Source organism: Heterocephalus glaber, unplaced genomic scaffold (genome assembly GCF_053883595.1).
Source record: "Heterocephalus glaber isolate CG9 unplaced genomic scaffold, H.glaber_assembly_v1.0 deba00001577, whole genome shotgun sequence".
In the NCBI taxonomy this organism is placed as follows: domain Eukaryota; kingdom Metazoa; phylum Chordata; class Mammalia; order Rodentia; family Bathyergidae; genus Heterocephalus; species Heterocephalus glaber.
In genome coordinates this window covers 31312140-31332092 of record NW_028258358.1, presented here as the reverse complement: position 1 = coordinate 31332092, position 19953 = coordinate 31312140, and the positions used below count along the sequence as shown (strand labels likewise).

The window sequence follows — 19953 nt, the reverse complement described above, 5'->3', positions numbered from 1 at the left end:
ACTAAAACCTAGGGATTTTGTTTTATAATTTGGCAAAATGGTATGAACATATAGAAAAATAAGTAGTAAAAATAGCAAGAAAAAAATTAAAAAGGGAAAATAATTACATTGGACTAACCTGTCCCCAATAAAACATACTATCATTTATAAGAAAATCAACATGCTGTCAGTGAAAAAATGTGCAGACAAATGAAACAGCATGGTACCTTATAGGTTAATTATATATAACATGTAAATAAATGAGAGATAAAGCACCTTGAAGCAATAGGGAAGGAAATTATTATGCATCAGTGCTAAAATAAGCTGAAATTAGGAGAACTGATTAGTGTGGCAGAAGTCACAGGTTGCTGCCCAGCATCTAGCCTCTCCTGCCTGTAAGAGTAGTAATATACCTGCTTGTATATTTCCCACATGTGTTAGTTTTCTGTTGCTGGGACAAAATACCTGACATCCACACCTTAGAGAAAAAGGTTCATCTTTGCTCACAGTTTCAGAGTGTTCAGTCCATGGCAGGATGGCTCCACCACAGAACTATCATGGCAGAAGGGCATGGCAGAAGGGCATGGCAGAGGAAAGCCACTCAACTCATAGCATCCAGGAAGCGGAGAGCAGGGAAAGTGCCAGAAAAGAAAGGGCCAGGGACCCGATACTTTCTCTAAGTCATTCCTCATGACTCACTTTCTCTACCTAGGCTCAACCTCCCTTATTCCATTCAGCTATGAACTGACCAGTGGTTAGCCATTGAGGAAGTTAGCGTCCTCATAGTCCAGCCACTTCTCCAGCATCCCTTAATCCAGTCAAGTGACAGTCAACATCAACTGGCTCAACAGCCTTCCTGTGTCAAGCTGTGGTCATGCCAGTAACCCTAAGCATGGAGATATGAGTGGAAAAGCTGAGGGAGATTTTGAAGAAGACTGTCATAAAGGAATCTGCTTTCACCAGGAATGGACCTTTTTATTTTTTTCTTTTTCTCTTTCTCCACTGGAATGGGCAAATGATGGCTGAGCTTAGATATTATATAAGGACTTCAAAAAATGAATCACTAACTAGTACATGCATACACCCGCACATACGCACACACTGACACTGGAAAAAGAATTAGCATTTGGAATATACACAAAAACCCCACATGAATTAATAAGTAAAGAAAAATAATGAAATGTAAAATAGACAAATTTTACCCAAGGGGAAACATAAATATGCAATTTGAATATAAAAAGACTTCAAACTTTCTATTAATCACAGAGACATGAGTTAAAACCACAGTGTGCACTTTTCATACTACCACATTGGTAAGTATCAATATGCGTATCAGTTCCTAGCATTGTTGAGAGGGATGAACTGACTGGAACTTAATGATACAAACAATCTGGGAAACATTTTGTCGTTATCTGAAAATCTGGAGAGTCACACTACCTAAAATTCAGCATTTTCACTCTTAATTGGGAGAAAAACTCTTGCACATTTGCACTAAGGGACACATATAAATAGTTGTAGACATTTTACCTGGAATAGGCAATATTGGAACCAACCCAAACGAACAAGCCAGCTATGGAATGAATCATGTGATATCTTCTTTCAATAGCATATAAAACAGCAGTGAAAACAAATTACAGTTACAAGTACTAACATATAAGATGAATCTTGAAATTGAACATTGATCGAAGAGATCAAATCATAAAAGAATATATATGCAGTGAGTTTTCATCTTATAAAGGTCAACAAAGCAAATCCAAATAACTTATACTATGTGGGTGGTAATGTTATACAGAAGAGCAAAATAATTACATCTTCTTTTGGCTTTTCACTCTTAACCACCACAGATTCTATAATGGCCATTCATTACTTACAGAATATAGAAAAGAAATGGAAGTTTTGGCATTATCTTTACACCCCATTCCTCAGGGACTACCTGCCCCTCGATCTGGAGTTCATATACCAAGACTTCTGACTCCCACTTTCTCTTCCCCCTTCCCTTGAAGTTTATTTTGTTTGGCCACCATCCGAGGCTTGGGGATTTTAGGAAGTCTTGGTTTATATACTACCTGCCTGGGAGGCAGTGAGGGTTGACAACTAATGAAGTCCCTTGCTCCCTGATTTGGAGAAGAGAGAGGGAATGGGTGAGGAGACAGACAGAAACACTGCTATGCACAGAGGTTAAGTTCAGGATGACATAAAATGCTTCCTGGGATCCAGAGATTTGAATTATAAGAGAGGTCATTTAGAATGAAGCGATTGCTTTATCTTCCACATGCTCTTTCCATTTTCTGATTAAATCAAAGTCTGTTTTGTACATAAAAGCTTGTCCTGTTGCTTTGGAGATAGGAACTCCAAGAAGCTTAAACTAATCTTGCTTTGAATCTGAACAGTCCAAGTCTTCCCTTATCACTGATACAAATATATATCTCCTCCTTTTGGAGGTTGTTTCATTATATGTGAAGCTGAAATGCTCCCCCTTCTCCTACAGCTTTGCTCTTGACATAGTTCTTGAGTGTTACTCAAATATTTAACAAATTTGCTTTTAGGTATTTTTAACACATTTTAAGGAATTCCCTTAAGGTTTTGAAATTTTTATTATTGCAGAGGTTAAAATTCAAGAAATTGCTAGATGTGAATCAGTAGTTCTTGATTGTGGTGATTTTTACTCAGGGACTATTTGGCAATTTCCAGAGCTATTTGGGTGGAAGGAGACATTTAGTTTAGTGCAGGCCAGGGATGCTGCTAAACATCCCACCGCACGCAAGACAGCCTCTCCGAGCAAAGAATTACGGAGCCCCACATGTTGGAGGGCAGAGGCTAAGAATCTCTCCTGTGGGCCTACAGGGGAGATAAAACTAATTGCTATGTCTGCCTTTTTCTTTGTTTTGAATATTAAAGCCTTCATGTCAGACAAAGCACACTAGGCTCATCACTTCCTCCTTAGACAACAGCTTTTTTTCATGGTTGTAGTCAGCAAATAGGTCAAGGCTATTTATGTTTTTCGGTAGTCGAAGGATGGCGTTTCCTAGTGGAATAGCTGACTTGAGGACTTTTGTCCTATGCCACTTCATCTGTTGGCTTAGGTGGTACCAAATTTAGCTGCGTAACTCTCCAGGTGTCACAGCGCTGGTTGCGTTTCATTTTACAGCACTGATGAGATGTACCAAAGACAGGGTGAGCATCGAGCAGCACAGCGATTCAGGGTTTCACTTTTCTTTTCAAAGTCTCAACATTGTCATTTTCTGAAGCACTTTAGTTGGGTTTAATTTGGATAATGAATGAAAAAAGTTCTAATTAAAAATAAGCAAAATCCGTGTTAGAATTAGTTCTCAGACTGGAAGTGCGCTGATCAAAGCCTCCAGTAGCTTCTGAAAGACAGTTGCACTTAGCCTAAAAATCAATTCTCTTAATTAACTCTTTCCAGAAGTCTGGCAGAATATTCTCTGTGAGTTGCATACTACAGATCATGAAAAATAGAACCAAAAGGACATTAAAATATCATCTTTTGCAGGGTCCTCCATCTTATCACCTCAGGCTGGACAATCATAACTAAGCATTATTAGTTTTTGTAGCACAGCTTTTAAAAGCATGGCCAATTCCCAGGCTTTGCTTTCAGAGGCTCAAATTGATTAGGAGGTTCCCAGTGGGGGCCAAGAATATTTAGCAAGCATCCTCAGGCGACCTTAAGCAGGATGGGAAACCCTAGTTTAGAACACATGCATGTATTTCCTCGCAGTAAGTTATGCAAGGAATTTCCCTTTTCCTGCCTACTTTGGTGCATAGATAGCAATAATGATGTGTAAGAAGTGGCCTTGATTAACCACTCAAGGGGAAAAGTTTGGCCTCAGCACCCTCTCTTTGGCTAAAGCAAAATCAAATTAGATGTCACCTGTGAATATGCTTTCAAAATTGTAAAGAGGAAAGAAGCCTATCTTCATGCACTCGGAGGTTGCTTATATGTTGCATCTCACAAAACAGAGAGCCCAGTGGCGTGACTAAGCAGAGAAAATCTGCAGAAAATCAAAATGTCTCTTTGCCTTGTTCACTCTCTTCTAAAGCTCGGGAAAAAAAGCCAGATCCATAGACACAGACCAACCAAATCCATAAAAAGGACTTCATTTTCAAAGAAGTCCTGTCTATCCAAGACTATCAAAGTAGCAGGTGTAACATCTTAATGAAGTCTCAGCAGAAATATAGCTCCCTGCTAAGAGTCCATCAGCAGATTTTTCAAGCAAACCTTTGGATGGAGACTCGGAAACCTTACGGGCCTGACTGAGCTGTTTCCCCCTCTTCAGAAACTTCTCATGTGCCTGATCTTCATCAAGGCCCTTAGAGGCTCTCAGATTGTGCAATGGGAACAATTGTATATATCTCAGTCACTATGAAGATTAAAAGAAAGAGCATGTGAAAAAGAAATGCCTATAAAATAAAACAGCCTGTTTTCTTCTGCTGGAGTGCCACGTACCTGCTCACCAAATGGGACAATGCTAAAAACTGATCAAGTATATCTAAATCCAATTCATTATTGTACACCAAAGCAGCAACCTGCGACAGGAGTTTGACAAATGGGCACTGAATGTTTGTCATGCTTAATGTCCAAATGTTAATATTGGAAGTCTTCTTTAATTGATGTGGCCCATTGTTCTGAGTTTTCAGGCTCTCTTCCTTTGAAAACACACACACACACACACACACACACACACACACACAGGGCAGTGGGGCAGGGATAGAAAGCACCAGCCTCATTCTCTCAAGCAGAGACGGCTTGTATAATAGTGTACATTCGACCCCTAGGGATTGATTACATCTGTTACTTAGCCTCTTTTAGTCTCACAGCTCCCCACATGCTAATATGTGCTGGAGTGAAGTGAAGACTAGCTCAAAGTAGCAAACAGGGCTGATGAAGATTAATACAGGAAGCTTGGCTTGGCCAATTAGCATGCCCCCATCCAGGGCATTCCTATTGTCTTCTGAAGCACTGAATATACTTCATTCCTCCACGTGAAAAAAAAAGGAAAACAAAAGCCAAATGTGACTGTTGCATAATTGGCTTTAAAGAACACTATTTTATATATCAAATAAGGGTAATAAAGCACATTGAGGGTTAATCTATTCTTCCAATAATGTTTATTCCTATTTAGAATACTTAATATCAGGTTTCTTGAGCTATAAATTGCATAATACAGAATGTGCCCTCACGGGGGTTCAATTTGATGAATGTGGACAAGTGTATGTGGTCATAAAACCACTGCTATCATTAAGAGAAAGGATATTTCCTTCACCCCCCAATTTCCATGTGTCCCATGGAGTCAGCTCCTTCCATCCTCCAGTGCTTGGCAGTCACTGATATGATTCCTTCCTGCAGTTTCGCTTGGTGCAGAATGTCATATCACTAGAACCATACGGCGCCATTTATGTCTGTCTTCTTCATGCTTTGGGGACTCATCCATTTTTTTGCACACATCAGTAATTAGTTGCCTTTTATTGTGTAGTAATATTTCATTGAGGGATGTAAGATACTGTGTTTCTCCACTCATCAGTTGATGGACAGTTGTTTCTTGGCAAGTATGAATAAAGCTGCTATACACATTTGCAGGTAGTTTTCTCATGGAAACACAGTTTTCATTTTCAAGAGTAAACACTCAGGAGTAGAATTTCTGGGCTGTATGCTAAGTGTATGTTTCATTTTACAAGAAACTGCCAAAACATTTCCTAGGGTTACCAAGATATTACCCATTCTGCCCTGCGATGTATCAGAGTTTCAGATAAACTGCATCTTCTCTAGCACTTTCTATTGTCAGTTTTTTAAATCTAGCTATTCTAATAGTTTTCTCATGTTGACTTTAGTTTGTCCCTCTCCATTACTATTGAATATATTTTCATTTATTTATTTGCCTTTTGTAGCTCTTCTTTCATGAAGTGCCTGCTGAAATCTTGCCTGTCCTTTAATTGTATTATTTTCCTTAGTGCTTTATTTAGTAGCCATGCAAATTGTTTATTAGATGTTTTTATTATTTTCTCTTAATACCTGGGATGTATTTTAATTTTCTTAGCAGTAGTTTTTCAGAGAAAAGAAGCTTTTAACTTTGATAAAGTCGTTAATGACATTTTCTTTTTGGGTGCCCTAAGGAGGTATGTTTCAAACCTAAGATTTCAAAGATATTCTCCTGTATTTTCTTCTAGAAGCTTCATAGTTTTTAGTTTTCTCCTTTATGTCTATGAAATATTCTTTTAAAAATTCATTAAGTTTATTGGTACATTTAGGTAAACAATATGACATTCATCATTGGGAATCTGTACCTTTACCTGATATATCTTGGTTCTTATTATTTTCCCCATTCCCCTGCCCTCCCTTCAACCCCTCCACATCTCTCTATCTACAAAGACTTTGTTTCCATTTTTTCCTTTTCTCATATTTATTCCTTTCCCTTCTTTCCTTTCCCCTACTCCTACCACTTCCTCTACCCCTTCAGAACCTTTTCCCCTATTTCACATTATCTATTATACATTTTGATCCTCATTTACACTTTCAGTTTATCACACCAGAAAAACTATTTAGTATTTACACATGTGTCCTATTTATTTCACTTAAGAGTATGGCCTCAATGTGCATTCATTTAGCTATAAATGTCTCTAGTTTTTAATTCTTTATGGTTGAGTAGCACTCCATTTTATAAAAAAAAAAAAAAAAGCACATCTTCTTTATACAGTCACCCACCACAGTTGATGGGCAATTGGGCTGTTCCCAAGTTTTAGCTATCTGCCACTATAAACGTGGGTGCGCATATATCCCTGTGGTATGATTCTTTTAAGTCTTTTGGGAAGATACCCAGCAGGCAAATAGCTGGGTCAAATGGGACTTCTAATCCTAGTTTTTTGAGATATCTTCATACTGATTTCCACAGTGGTTGTACCAGTCTGCACTCCCACTAATAATGGAGAAGGGTTCCTTTTTCCCCACAACCCTGCCAGCATTTGTTATTGGTTGATTTCATGATAGCAGCCATTCTTGTTAGAGTGAGATGGAATCTCAGTGTTGTTTTCATCTGCATTTCTTGAATGACCAGTGATGTTGAGCATTTGTTCATATGTTTATTTGCTGCTTCTACTTCTTCATCTGAAAAATGTCTGTTCATTTCAGATGCCCATTTTTGAATTGGGTCTTTAAATTTGGGGGAGTCTGATTTTTTAAAGTTCTTTATATATTCTAGATAGTAGACCTTTGTCAGAGGAACTGCTGGTAAAATTTTTTTTCCCTCATTGTAGCTTGTCTCTTAGCTCTGTTGGTGGTTTTTCTTGCTGTACAGAAGCTTTTCAATAAGATGAGATCCAACTTGTTGATTGTTTGTGCTAGTTCTGATGCTACTGAGGTTTTGTTCATAAAGTCTTTTCTTAAGCCAATGTCTTCAAGAGTTCTACCTAAACTCTCTTCCAGCAAGTTTAGTGTCTCTGTTTTGATCCACTTTGATTTTAGTTTATTGCATGGTGAAAGATATGGGTCTAGTTTTAATCTTTGGCAGGTTGAAATCCAGTTTTTCCAGCACCATTTATTAAATAGGCTATCTTTCCTCCAGTGAGGGTGTTTGGCTTCTTTGTCAATGATGAGGTGGCTCAGTATGTCTGGAGTTGTTTCTGTGTCTTCTAATCTGTTCCATTGACCCTTGGTTCTGTTTGTTTACCAGTACCATGCTGTTTTTATCATGGTGGCTTTGTAATATAGTTTCAAGTTGGGGATTGTGTTCCCCCTGACATGTCTTTGTTGCCTAGAATTGAGTTTGCTATTCTAGGTTCCAAGTGAATTTTTGGATTGTTTTCTCTAGTTCTGTGAAATATACTGTTGGGATTTCAATTGGGATTGCATTAATCTATATAGCAGTTTTGGAAGTATGGCTATTTTCACTATATTGGTTCTTCCTGAACAGGAACAAAGGATGTCTTTCCATTTTTTGATATCCTCTTCAATCGCTTTTTTCAGACTGCTATAGCTTTCAAGGTAGAGGTCTTTTACTTCCTTTATTAGATTGATTCCTAGATATTTCATTTTTTGGATGCTATTGTGAAAGGAATTATTTCCCCAATGTCTCTCTCAGTGAGTCTGTTATTTTGTGTACAAGATGGCTGTTGATTTTTGAGTGTTGACTTTGTGTGCAGCTGCTGTACTGAATCTGGCAATTAAGTCTAGAAGTTTTTTGGCACAGTTTTTGGGGAATATCATGTCGTCAGCAAATAATGACATTTTAACTTCTTCTTTTTCTATCTTTATTCCTTTTATTTCTTTCTCTTATCTAATTGCTGTGGCTAATGTTTCCAGAACTATATTGAACAGAAGTGGTGATAGTGGACATCTTTGTCTTGTTCCTGAGTTTAGTGTGAAGGATTTCAATTTTTGAACATTCAGTATGATATTGGCTGTTGGTTTATCGTAGATAGCTTTTATTAGGTTGAGATAAAGACAATCTATTCCAATTTTCTGTGGGTTTTTTTTTATCATGAATAGATGTTGGATTTCATTAACTGCTTTTTCTGCATCTATTGAGATGATCGTATGGTTTTTGTCCTTCGCTCTATTGATATAGTCTATTACATTGATTGATTTGTGTATGGTGAACCATCCCTGCATCCCTGGGATGAATCCCATTTGGCCAGGGTGTATGATCTTCTTGATGATTTTCTGCATTCGATTTGCCAGTATCTTATTAAGGGTTTTTGTGTCTATGTTCATTAGTGAGATTGGCTTATAGTTCTCTTTTTTTGTTGGGTCTTTCTTTGCTTTTGGAATCAAAGTAATGCTTGCTTCCAGGGATGCATTTGGGACTATTGCTTCCCTTTCAATTTTATTAAAGAGTCTGAGAAGTGGTGGCATTAGCTCTTCCCTAAATTTCTTGTAGAATTTAGCAGTGAAGCCATCAGGACCTGGGCTTTTCTTTCTTGTTAAGGTTTTAATTACATTTTCAATTTCACTGATTGATATTGGGGTGTTTAGAAGTTTTAGATCTTCTTTGTTCAACTTTGGTAATTCATATGTACCTAGGAATCTGTCCATTTCTTCTGTTTTCCATTTTATTGGAGTACATTTTCTCAAAGTAAGCATTGATGAGCCTCTAGATTTCTGCTGGATCTGTTGTGATTTCACCCTTTTCATTCCTAATTGCATACATCTGACCCTTTTCTTTCCTTTTTTTGATGAAGTTGGCTAAGAGTTTGTCAATTTTATTCATTGTTTTGTAGAACCAATTCTTTGGTTAGTTGATTTTTTTGTATCTTTTTCCTAATCTCTATTGGATTGATTTCTGCTCTGATCTTTATAATTTCCTCCCTTGTACAAGCTTTTCATTTGTCTTTCTCTTCTTTTTCTAGAGCTTGAGGTCATTTATTTGAGCTCACTGTGTTTTCCTAGTATGGACATTCACTGCTATGAATTTCCCTTGTAGAATTGCTTTTATTGTGTCCCATAAATTCCTGTATGTTGTAAGCCATTATTATTTAATTGTAGAAAGTGTATAATTTCTTCTTTAATTTCCTCTGTGACCCATTGGTTGTTCAGGGGAGTGTTATTCAATTTCCATGTATTTGTGTGGTTCTTGCAGTCTCTTTTGCTATTGATCTCCAATTTAATTTTGCTATGGTCTGATAATATGCAAGGGATAACTTCAATTCCTTTGCATTTGCTTAAACATGTTCTATGAGCTAGCATGTAGTCTATTTTGGAGAATGACCCGTGTGCAGCTGAGAGGAATCTGCATTCTGATTTTTTAGTGTGGAACACTCTGTAGACATATCTTAAGTCCATTTATTCAAGAGTTTGGTTGAGTTCTAGTATTTCATTGTTGATTTTTTAATCTATATGACCTGTCTTTTTGTGACAGTGGGGTACTGAGGTCCCCCATTACAAGTGTGTTAGTGCTTATTTGGCTTTTCATGTCCATTAATATTTGTTTTATATAGTTGGGTGCATTAGTGTTTGGTGTATATATATTTATGATTGTCATCTCTTCCTCTTGGATTGTTCCCTTGCCAAGGATGTAGTGACCTTGTCTCTTTCAATCACTGTTGCTTTGAAATCTACTTTGTCTGCAAATAAGATAGCTACTCCTGCCTTTTTTCTAGGTTCCTGTCACATGGGGAATTGTTTTCCATACTTTTACTTTCAGTCAATGAACTTCCTTTTGAATTAAGTGTGTTTCTTGTATATATAATATCATTGGACCTTGTTTCTTAATCCATTCTGCCAGTCTATTTCTTTTGATTGATGAATTGAGTCCATTAACCTGGATGGTTATAACTGATATGTATTGACTTATTCTTGTCATGATATTTTCCTGTTGTTGGCTCTTTTATTTTTTTATTTTCCCCCTTTTCAATTTTATTTCTTGCCTTGCCCAATGGATTCATTCTGCTGGAATTTGTGGGGTTGTGGCTCTCATTGTCTTTTCCTAGGATATTGTCTAAAATTTTTCAGAGTGCTGGTTTGGTGTTCATGAAGTCCCTAAGGTGCTCTTTGTCATGAAAGTATCTTATCTCTCCATCAATCTTGAAAGATAGTTTTACAGGGTACATCAATCTGGGTTGGAGGCTGTTTTATTTTAAGGCCTGAAATACTTCACTCCTGGCTCTTCTTGACTTGAGGATTTGTGTTGAGAAGTCTGCTGTGATTCTGATGGGCTTTCCTTTGTATGTGATTTGTTTCTTTTCTCTGACTGCTTGTAGGATTTTGTTCTTCTGTTGGGTTTCTGGGATCTTGACTATTGTATGTCTAGGTGTAGATTTTTTTGATCAAGGCTAGTTGCAGTCCTATATGCCTCAATTATCTGTATGTCAAATTCTTTTCCTCTGCTTGGGAAATTTTCTGCCATTACTTCTGTGAACAATTTTCTTTTTGTCATATGTACTTTCTTCTGCTTTTTGTTTACTTCTCTCAGTCTTATGTTATTCTTCTTTGCATCATCTAGTAGCTGCTGGATTGAGTTCTCATGGCCCCTTACTATTTGTAAGAAATCTCTCTTTTCATGGTCTCTAATGCAATTCTGTCTTCTATATCTGATATTCTGTCTTCACATTAGCTCATTCTGCTGCGAATACTTTCAATGGAGTTTTTAATCTCCTGCATATCTGTTTGAATGTGTTTCATGGATTCCACCTCTTTCCTATGCTAGGCATTCATGGCTTCTATCATGGTCCTGAGCTCATCTTGTTTTCATCTGTTTCTGTTCTAGAGTCTCTAATCATGTCTTTTATTCTGCTCACCATCTCTGTAGTTATCTGGGAAATTATTTCCATTTTGAATTTTTCTAGAGCCTTATTCATCTGTTTTGTTACTTCCTATGTTATCAATTGGGTGTCCAGGTCACTGATTATCAGATTTTCCACCTTGTTGCTCCCAGAATTTGCCTTTAGTGAGTTGGAAGTCTGAGTTTGCACCTTGTTTAGGTGTCTTCTCATTTCTATTTTTTTGTTGTTGATGTTTTTAGTTAATTCTTGCATTGATACTTCTATATTGCTTATTGTGAGTATCTTTATTGCTAGTATTTAGAACCCTTAAGGAATAATTACTTCTCAGAGGTGTTTTCCTGGTATAGCTGGTCTTTAGGTTGTGAGTCTCTAAAGACTCTTAGGCAATCTTGGTTTCAGTATACCAAGAAGGACAACTGATTAGAGCAATCACAACACCTTGGCCCAAATAATACAATCAGCATCAACAATAGCATCAAACACAGCTTAGAAAATGACAAATTGTGGAAGCTATTAATCTGACACCTTTAATTGAATGAACTAGATCAAAATCAAGGACCAGCCCAAAATATGTTTGTAGTAAATAAGTCCTTCAATATAGCAAATTTATCCTTCAGGATGAGGACTTAGAAGGAGTTGGGGAGGGAGGGATAGAGATAGAAGGAGAGGAAAAGCTTAGAAATGAGGCTAGAGGACACAGGAAGGTCATGAAAACTTTGGGAGACTGGTGAAAACAAGAGGAAAAGACAGAGAAAAGGAACAAAGACATGATCAGAACAAACTAACAGCAACAGGGAAGCTAGAAAATGTATTGACTTTCCTGTGAAAATAAGGGCAATTGGGGAAGGAAAGAGAAAAAAAACAGAAACAAGAACCAAAAAAGGAGAGAAGAAGAAGAAGAAGAAGAAGAAGAAGAAGAAGAAGAAGAAGAAGAAGAAGAAGAAGAAGAAGAAGAGGGAGAAGAAGGAGAAGAAAAAGAAGAAGGAGAGAGGAAAAAAAGGTTAAAAAGGGCCTCTTTCAGGGTATGTCTCTGCTTTCATGGTAGACAGCGTATGCAGCAGTGTGCAGATCTAAGTTGATTAGTCTCAGCAAGCCAGCCATAGTACACTGCAATTCAGGTTGATTTCTGGCTGCAAAGCCCATGTTGAGCTCCCTGACTTCCTGTAGGATTGAACTCAGCAAGGTTCTACTGGAGGTTTGAGCTGCTCTTGCCCCTCAGCAAGTCCGGGTTCTGGTGGGAGGTGCTGATCCCACCAATTTACCAGAACACTGTAGTCCTATATGCTTTTATTGCAGAGAGTTTCTTCACTTTCCCAGTGGGCTTCACTTTTCCACTTCTCCATTTCTCATGGAGAGCCCCTCTCTCTGTTTTTCACTGCTGCTCTATCCTCTGGAGCTCATAACAATGGCCTTTATGGCCCCAGGCACTTCTGCAACATGGATCCAGATCCCTGCACAGAATGCTGTGGTCCTGGTTGGCTGGTTTCGGTGTGCTGGACTGGGGGGTGTTGGGGGCCTCTATGAAATATTCTTAATTAATTCTTTTCAATAATATAAGCACAGTGATTTGTTATTTGCATCTAGATATCTAATTACAGTGTAATTTGTTGAAAATTTTCTTTTGTTAAATGCTTTACTAAGGAATACTTGTCAAAAGTCAATTGGCATACATGTTTGGGTCTCTTTCAGGATTCTATGTGCTTCTATATATTTATTCTCATGTCAATGCCAGACTATCTTGATCTGCATATCATTATGGTAAATTTTTGAATTACTTAGTGTGACTTCTTCAATTTTGTTCTTTGAGATATTCTAAGTCTTTTGCTTTTCTATATAGAGTGATTCCTTTGTTCATGAATGCTTTTGTTTGCAAACATTTGGTTCACAAACAGAAGTGTTTGGCAAAATTTTGTTTTTGTTTGCAAACTCTGCCTTGGATGACAAACATGACCACAGCCTTCTTTCACATAAACATAAATGTGGTCATCATTTCCAAAATCAGAACAAACTAAGTTTGTGAACTGAGGTACCACTGTACATTTCAGAGTGAAATTAGCAATTTCTACAAAAAAAAATCCTGCTAAAATTTGGATTAACATTGTTTTGAATCTATAGATCAAGTTTTTGGTAGTATGGTTTTGACATTTTTATGTAACTGAGAAAAAATGAAAGGAGAATATCTTAAATGAAAATTACATAAAATCCCAAGTTGTGACCATAAATAAATAATGTTTTGTTGCAAGAAAGACCGGCTCATTTGTTTATATATTGTCTATGACTGCTTTTACACTACAATGACCATTGAGTATAAGAAAGAATGTATGGTGTTCAAAGCCTCAAATGTTATTGATTGTCCCTCTATAGGAAAAGTTCACCCACCTTGGTGTAGAATATTTAATTTGAGAGCCTTCTTGTTTTCTAACATAACCATTTAATGCTATGTATTTGCCTCTGAGCACTGAATCGGCTATGTCTTACATATTCTGAAATGTTGTGCTTTAATTTACTTAATTCATAATATTTTTCAATTTTCTTTGTGACTTCATCTTTGGCCCATTAGTAATTTTAAATCTTCCAAATATTTGAAGATTATCCAGACATGTTTTCATTATTGATTTCTAGGGTTAATTCCTCCTTTCTATCATTCCATTTTTTGTGCTATTGTCACATTTTACTTTTACATGTTATAATCCCCCAATATATTGCTACTATTTTTGCTTTTTACCACCAGTTATATTTTAATGTGAAAAAAGACAAGAATGTCTTTTATACTTACTTGTATTTTATAACCCTTTTGGGATTTTTCCTACCTTTATGAATCCCAGGTCTTCCCAATTGCATTTTTATCTGATGAGAAATATGCTGTTGAGCTTATCTTTGTTCCTCTATATAGAAATTATAGTCACTTCCTGAACACCTGTGCCACCCAGGAGGATTCTTTTGGATCTCTGCCCTGCCTCCAGTCTTTCTGTGAACATCTTATGGAGACAGGTGGAAAAGAGACTACAAGTGTATGTGACTTACCCTTGTATTTGGGCCTCTTGTTATCTATAGTTGATTTTTAAGAATTCATTAAAGTTTTACCTTTTTTTTTAATACCCATTCCTCCCAATCTCGGCCAAAGCTGAAATTGTTCACTGTGTCTAATATTACCCTGGAGGGACTTGTCACTCACTGAAACTCTATTTAATTGGTTGTTGTCCCATATTAGCTTTCTGATGGGCTCCAAAACAGATCTGATTTGGTAGATTTTTAAATGCTTTTCATTATTAATTTTGAGTGACATTCTTTTATAGGTTTTGACATCCAAGTGAAATCAGAGCTCCAGGATTGATTTAAAACTACCTTCAGGATCATTTAAAATTAACAGGCAAAGTGATCTTCTCAAGTCCATTTGGACCTCTTTTTTAAACCACTCATGAGATTCTCAGCTTTCCCCACCTCAATTCCCAGATGTGTTTCTCAATGCCAGCTTAAGAGCTAAGTTCTCTTTGCAGGGTTAAGATTTGCAATCTTTGAATATACTTTCAATATAAAAAAATGTGTCATAGGCTTTCAAAGAAATTCTTCAAAAGGAGTACAGAAGAGTTTGAAAATTTGAATACATGTTTAGTTCTCCAGTTAATTGCTTTTAAATGCACCACTTACATGGAGCAGCATTTTGATTTGCTTATTTAAAGGAATCAGTTACATACCCTTTTTTCCTAAATGAATCATAGTAATATCTCTCCAAGTATACAATCTGCACAATTCTCTTTTGACCGAAAAATCGGTGTTGAGTTGTTCTGAGGACTGGGTTAAAAGAATTCAGGCATTGTAAGTTTTGATATGGCTTCTTCCTTCCCAGAGAATAAGCAAATTTAGTGTTGGCTAGTGTTGACTATGAATGCAAATCCAAGGGAATCAGAATATTCTGTGTGGAATAGTGTCTTCTAGTAGTGCACAGGAATTCAAAGAAAGGAAAGATTGTGTCCTGGAGCGGTAGGAAAAGCTTGGAGAAGGACCTGAAAAGATGGTTTAAATGAAGAAAGGGAAGGAGGAGGAAGAGCCCTGCAAAAATGTGGAGTCAGGAGCTTGTTAATAGGCCCTACTAGCTGCTGCAACATTTGCACATGAGGGAATAGCAAGAAACAAAGATGGGGTTGAGTCAAATTCTAGAATGCCTTTTAAGGTGAGAAGAGTTTAGACCTTTAATATCTTAAGGAAGAAGAAGTCATTGCAGATTTTGGAGCAGAAGAAATGTCACAGTAAAATATATATTCTGGGCTGGGGATTTAGCTCGGTGGTTCCTCTGCCTGCCTTGCAAGAGCAAGGATGGACCCAAGTTTGATCCCCGGTACCCGCACCCCCCCAAAAAATTAAAAAATAAAATAAAATGCATATTGTAAGAAAACTAAACTAAAAATGACATCTAGGGGTTTTAGGGCAGGAAATGGAGGAGTCTATTTTAGTAATATAGGTGTGAAAGATCTAAGATAGAAAAATATGCAAGCTGCTCTACGGTTCCTTAGTTTTATATTGATCTTACCGTGATCTGAATTTTAGCAATATTTATCTCTATCATTTATTTGAAGTTATTACCTTTATGGCACTCATCCAGTTTCGGCATCTCACATACCTCCTGCAGTAGATTGTATGCTGGGACCATATTGTATATTTATACTTTTTAATACACCTAATGTCTCAAAAGTTGTTTCCCACTTTTAGAAATGAAGAAAAGCGAGAGAGTTATATACATTAACTAGGTTACAGAATTAAAAAGAAAAAAACTTGATAAGAGATTAGAGAATCTAGAGAGGTTTCACTCAGTTTTCTCCCTGAAGAAATTAGAATAATGATGGATGGTAATGTATGTGCACTCTTGTACATATAAAATCATTTGTTATAAGTAATAGGGAAACCTGATGAATTATATTTTAGCTATGTTAGATTTAGGGCTATATCACTAAAAATAGTATGTCAAAATTTGGAAACAAAGGATAAATGTGAGAAGTCAGCGTTCTATTACTTATCATGTGTTCTTGTTTCCTTTGACATTATCTGACCCAAACATTACTGAGACTGCACTGTGCTCCACACAAATATTTTCTCTCTCTAAATAAGATAAATATAAGACCCATATCTTTTTTATCTTTGATTTCCTTGAAGTACTTAGCACAGTGAGTTATACATGATAGGTTATAAATACACATTTGTTAAACCACTGGAAGGACTTGCGAACATTCATCAGGGCATCTCAAGTTCAGCAGTACTGACATTTTGGATTGATAATTCTTTGTTGTGGGGGGCTCCCTGACATATTGTGGGATATTCCCCAGTATTTCTGACCTTTACCTACGAGGTGTCAGAAGGATTCTCATTTTCCAGGTAGTGACAATTAAAATGTATGGGGGTGGGGCCCGGGGATTTAGCTCAGTGGTTCCACCATCTGCCTCACAAGTGCAAGGTTCTGAGTTCTATTCCCAGTACCCCCCCCCCAAATGTATGTGGATGCATGTTGGGGTCAGGTGCAAGTCGGCCCTCGTTGGCGAGTTACTGTTTAGGTAGATGTAGGATTGGAGATGTCCATTTTAGAGTCATTCAATTATAGATCATACTTTAAGTCTCATTTCCAAAAGGGAATGAAAGATTAAGAAGAAATAGCTGATGGCCAAGGATGAATGAAGGGTAGGAACTAACAGAAAAAAATGTTCAGATTACTTACTAGCTCCATAATTCTCTTACTATTTGTATAATATCAGCTCAGCAACATCTAATATAAATATGTGAACTACAAAACTTTAAGTTTTCTAGTAACCATATTAAAAACATTAAAATGTGCATGAAATTAATTTTCATACTACACATTACTTAATCCAAAATAACAAAAATATCACCATTTGATAAAGTGGGAAGATCCCAGACTCAATCCCAGACAGGGTAATTTAGAGATGTAGTGAGAACTTGTCTCAAAATAACAAATAAAAAAGGTTAGATAAGTAGCTGGTGCTAAGGCCCTGGATTAGATTCCCAGTACCACTTACATACATATATAAATAAATAAATAAATTTTAAAAAGAGTGAGCAATAAAGAAAACTCACCTCAATCACTACTTGAATTTTTATCACTATACAAATATTGATGAGATATTTTTGTATGAAGCTTTTGAAATTAGTACATATTTTATACTTAGATTTTACATTTAAAGTGTATCTCCTCTTATATTAATTTCAAGAGCTCAATAGCCACATGGGACTAGTGGCTACAATACTGAAAAGGAGCATTCAGTCAACTTAAATAAATGTTTTCTTGTTCCTTTAATTCATAGTATTATCTTTTTATAAGAGTGCTATTATGATGACTATGGACTTGTCTGAAATTTCTTATGAATTTACTTTTTTCTTTATAAACAGCAAACATCACCTTTTTGATATAGAGTTCCATAAGCTTTGACAAGTGCACGGTGTCGTACAACTATCACTACAATCAGGATGCAGGAAGTTTTCACCTATGAAAATTCCTTTTATGCTAGTCTTTTGCAGCCAGTTTCTCCCTCACATCTAGTTCATATATGTGTGTATACATGTACATATGAATATATAACTGTAGGTATACGTGCATAGGAGTCTCTTCTTTACCAAAAATGAATTTAAAGAAAAAAAGAGGTGGGTAACAGGAAGACAGTTAAGGAAGATGCAACCCTTGACATTTGGGAATATATTCTTTTCAAAAGCTCATTTGCAATTCTAGCTCTGCTTGACTTGAAGTCACACAAGCCCACTCAGAGAAGGGGACATGTGCTGTCCCTCCCCCCACATTCATCTGTCATTCCTCTGCAGGTTACAAGAATAGGAAGTCCTCTCCCAGAATACTCCCCATGACAGATGGCAGAATTACACCAGGAGAGACCCAGAAGAGGAACACAAGCAAGGGCTCCACAGGTGAGAGCCTTTCCCCACACGAGGGATGAAAGAGGTCCTTGTCGGTTCAGTTTCTGGACACTTGAATTTCTTATCTTCTCTTGTCTTCTTTGCTGTGGTAAGGAGGGAAAGCTATGAGCACCAGCCGTTTGGTCCATGTGCAGCTTCTGCGGTGGATGGGCCAGGACCACTGCTCTCGTCCAAGTGTGCATTGACCTGAGTTGTGCCAAACTCGACGAGAGTAGGAATCTTTGGGCCAACTGACAGCAGTGGCTCTGGCTTTGACAGGACTCTCAGCATTTCCATTCTGTTCAAAAGCCCAGGAAGCAGATGGGAAGAAGCATGTGGGAGCACCTCCCTCACATGTATGTCACCATTGGCACGCAGGTTGGGGAGAGGGAGGTCGCCTCTTTGTTTGATGTCGTTCCAGGAGCACAGTCCTGCTGTGCTGCTCTCTGAATCACGCTCCGGAAATAGTTTGGCGAGTTCCACAGACACCTACCGAGTCACACAACACACGTGCAGGCAACTCACTCTTAGTTCGCAGTGTTGAACACTTGTCTCTGAAATTTGCAGTTGTAACAATGCTGTAGTGTGCTTCAGGATGTCTATTCTCAGGCTTCTCAGCATTCTACATACTTCTGACCTCTTTATCCCTCAACCTCCTTTACATAAAGTACAAAGTTTTGAAAAAAATGAAGAGGTTGCAATAATATAACAGCATTGACCTGAAGATATAGGCATTACTTGGTCAAGTACAATACTCAGTAACTACTTTATAAAATTAAAATAGAAAAGCAATTCAATTAAAACAAAAAAGTTCTTTTAATCTGATCCCTCATTCCTTCTACAATCTCCTAACAATATGTTTATACTGGGAAATCTGGAGATCATCTAAAACCCACGTATGTGCAATAGGTGACTATTGGTTAGTTTGTCCAAATCATTTCAAGTTTACCATACAGTCCAACTAAATCAAGTATCCTCATTAGCATTTATTTTAAAAGTGAAAATGTCTTATTTGTTGGATCTTGGTAGGCAAGAAAGAAAGAGCGAGGAAACACTATGTGTTTACAAATTCCCATGTGTTACATTTCCCATGGCACTTTGAGACCCAGTCCCTAAAGCCTTCCACTTAGCCACATACGGGGCAAACTGTGAGGATTCTGAGACCCCTGGGGATGGCGGAGCCACTCAGTGGAAGGAGCCTGGATCCCTGTTTTAGTGTGGAGCAGAACCTGCATCCCCAACCCACTAAGTAACATTGGATTGTTAGGTAAGCAAGCAATAAGCTCTGTGCATCACCGAGCTTCAGCTTTGGGAGTTGTTTGAAACCTCACATTTTATTTCCTAATCAAAACAGATACCAACCACTTGGTTCCTGATTTTTCCCTACCTCTGACTTCAAGGTAGGTTAATCATGCCAGGTGTTTCTTTGAGTTGGAGGTAGTTGTAAAGGATATGATGCTTATGGCTTTTTTGGGACCAGGGCTGGTCTACTAAGTTGTCCTGTTTTACTGCTGTCCAATGTATTACTGTCTAATATTCATTTGCTTGGTTTGATCTGGGGGGAGGGTATCAGAGACAATAAATGGAGTCTTCTGACATCAGTGGGGGTAAACGGTGGTTACATACTTGTGTAACCCTGAGTAGTGGTGTGCAGGTAAATGTATAACAACTAGTCCCTGTGGAAAATCATATGCACACATATGTATAAGCAAATTATTAAAGTTACTTATATTAATATGTAGAATACAGTATATAAGAGTAATAGTAATGTGTACTTTACTTTTATCATGTTTTATATGGACAATTGATACTTTTCGCTGATTTTGCCAAACTTTT

The 19953-nt window shown here is 37.3% G+C and overlaps 1 long non-coding RNA gene across 1 annotated transcript in view; it reads left to right on the top strand.

Moving 5' to 3' along the window:
- LOC110346948 (uncharacterized) overlaps positions 1-19953 on the top strand; it is a 61558-nt gene that overhangs the window by 7680 nt on the left and 33925 nt on the right. The window contains exon 2 of the long non-coding RNA XR_002391237.2: positions 18028-18129. This is a non-coding gene — a long non-coding RNA (uncharacterized LOC110346948). The remainder of the gene's footprint in view (positions 1-18027; positions 18130-19953) is intronic.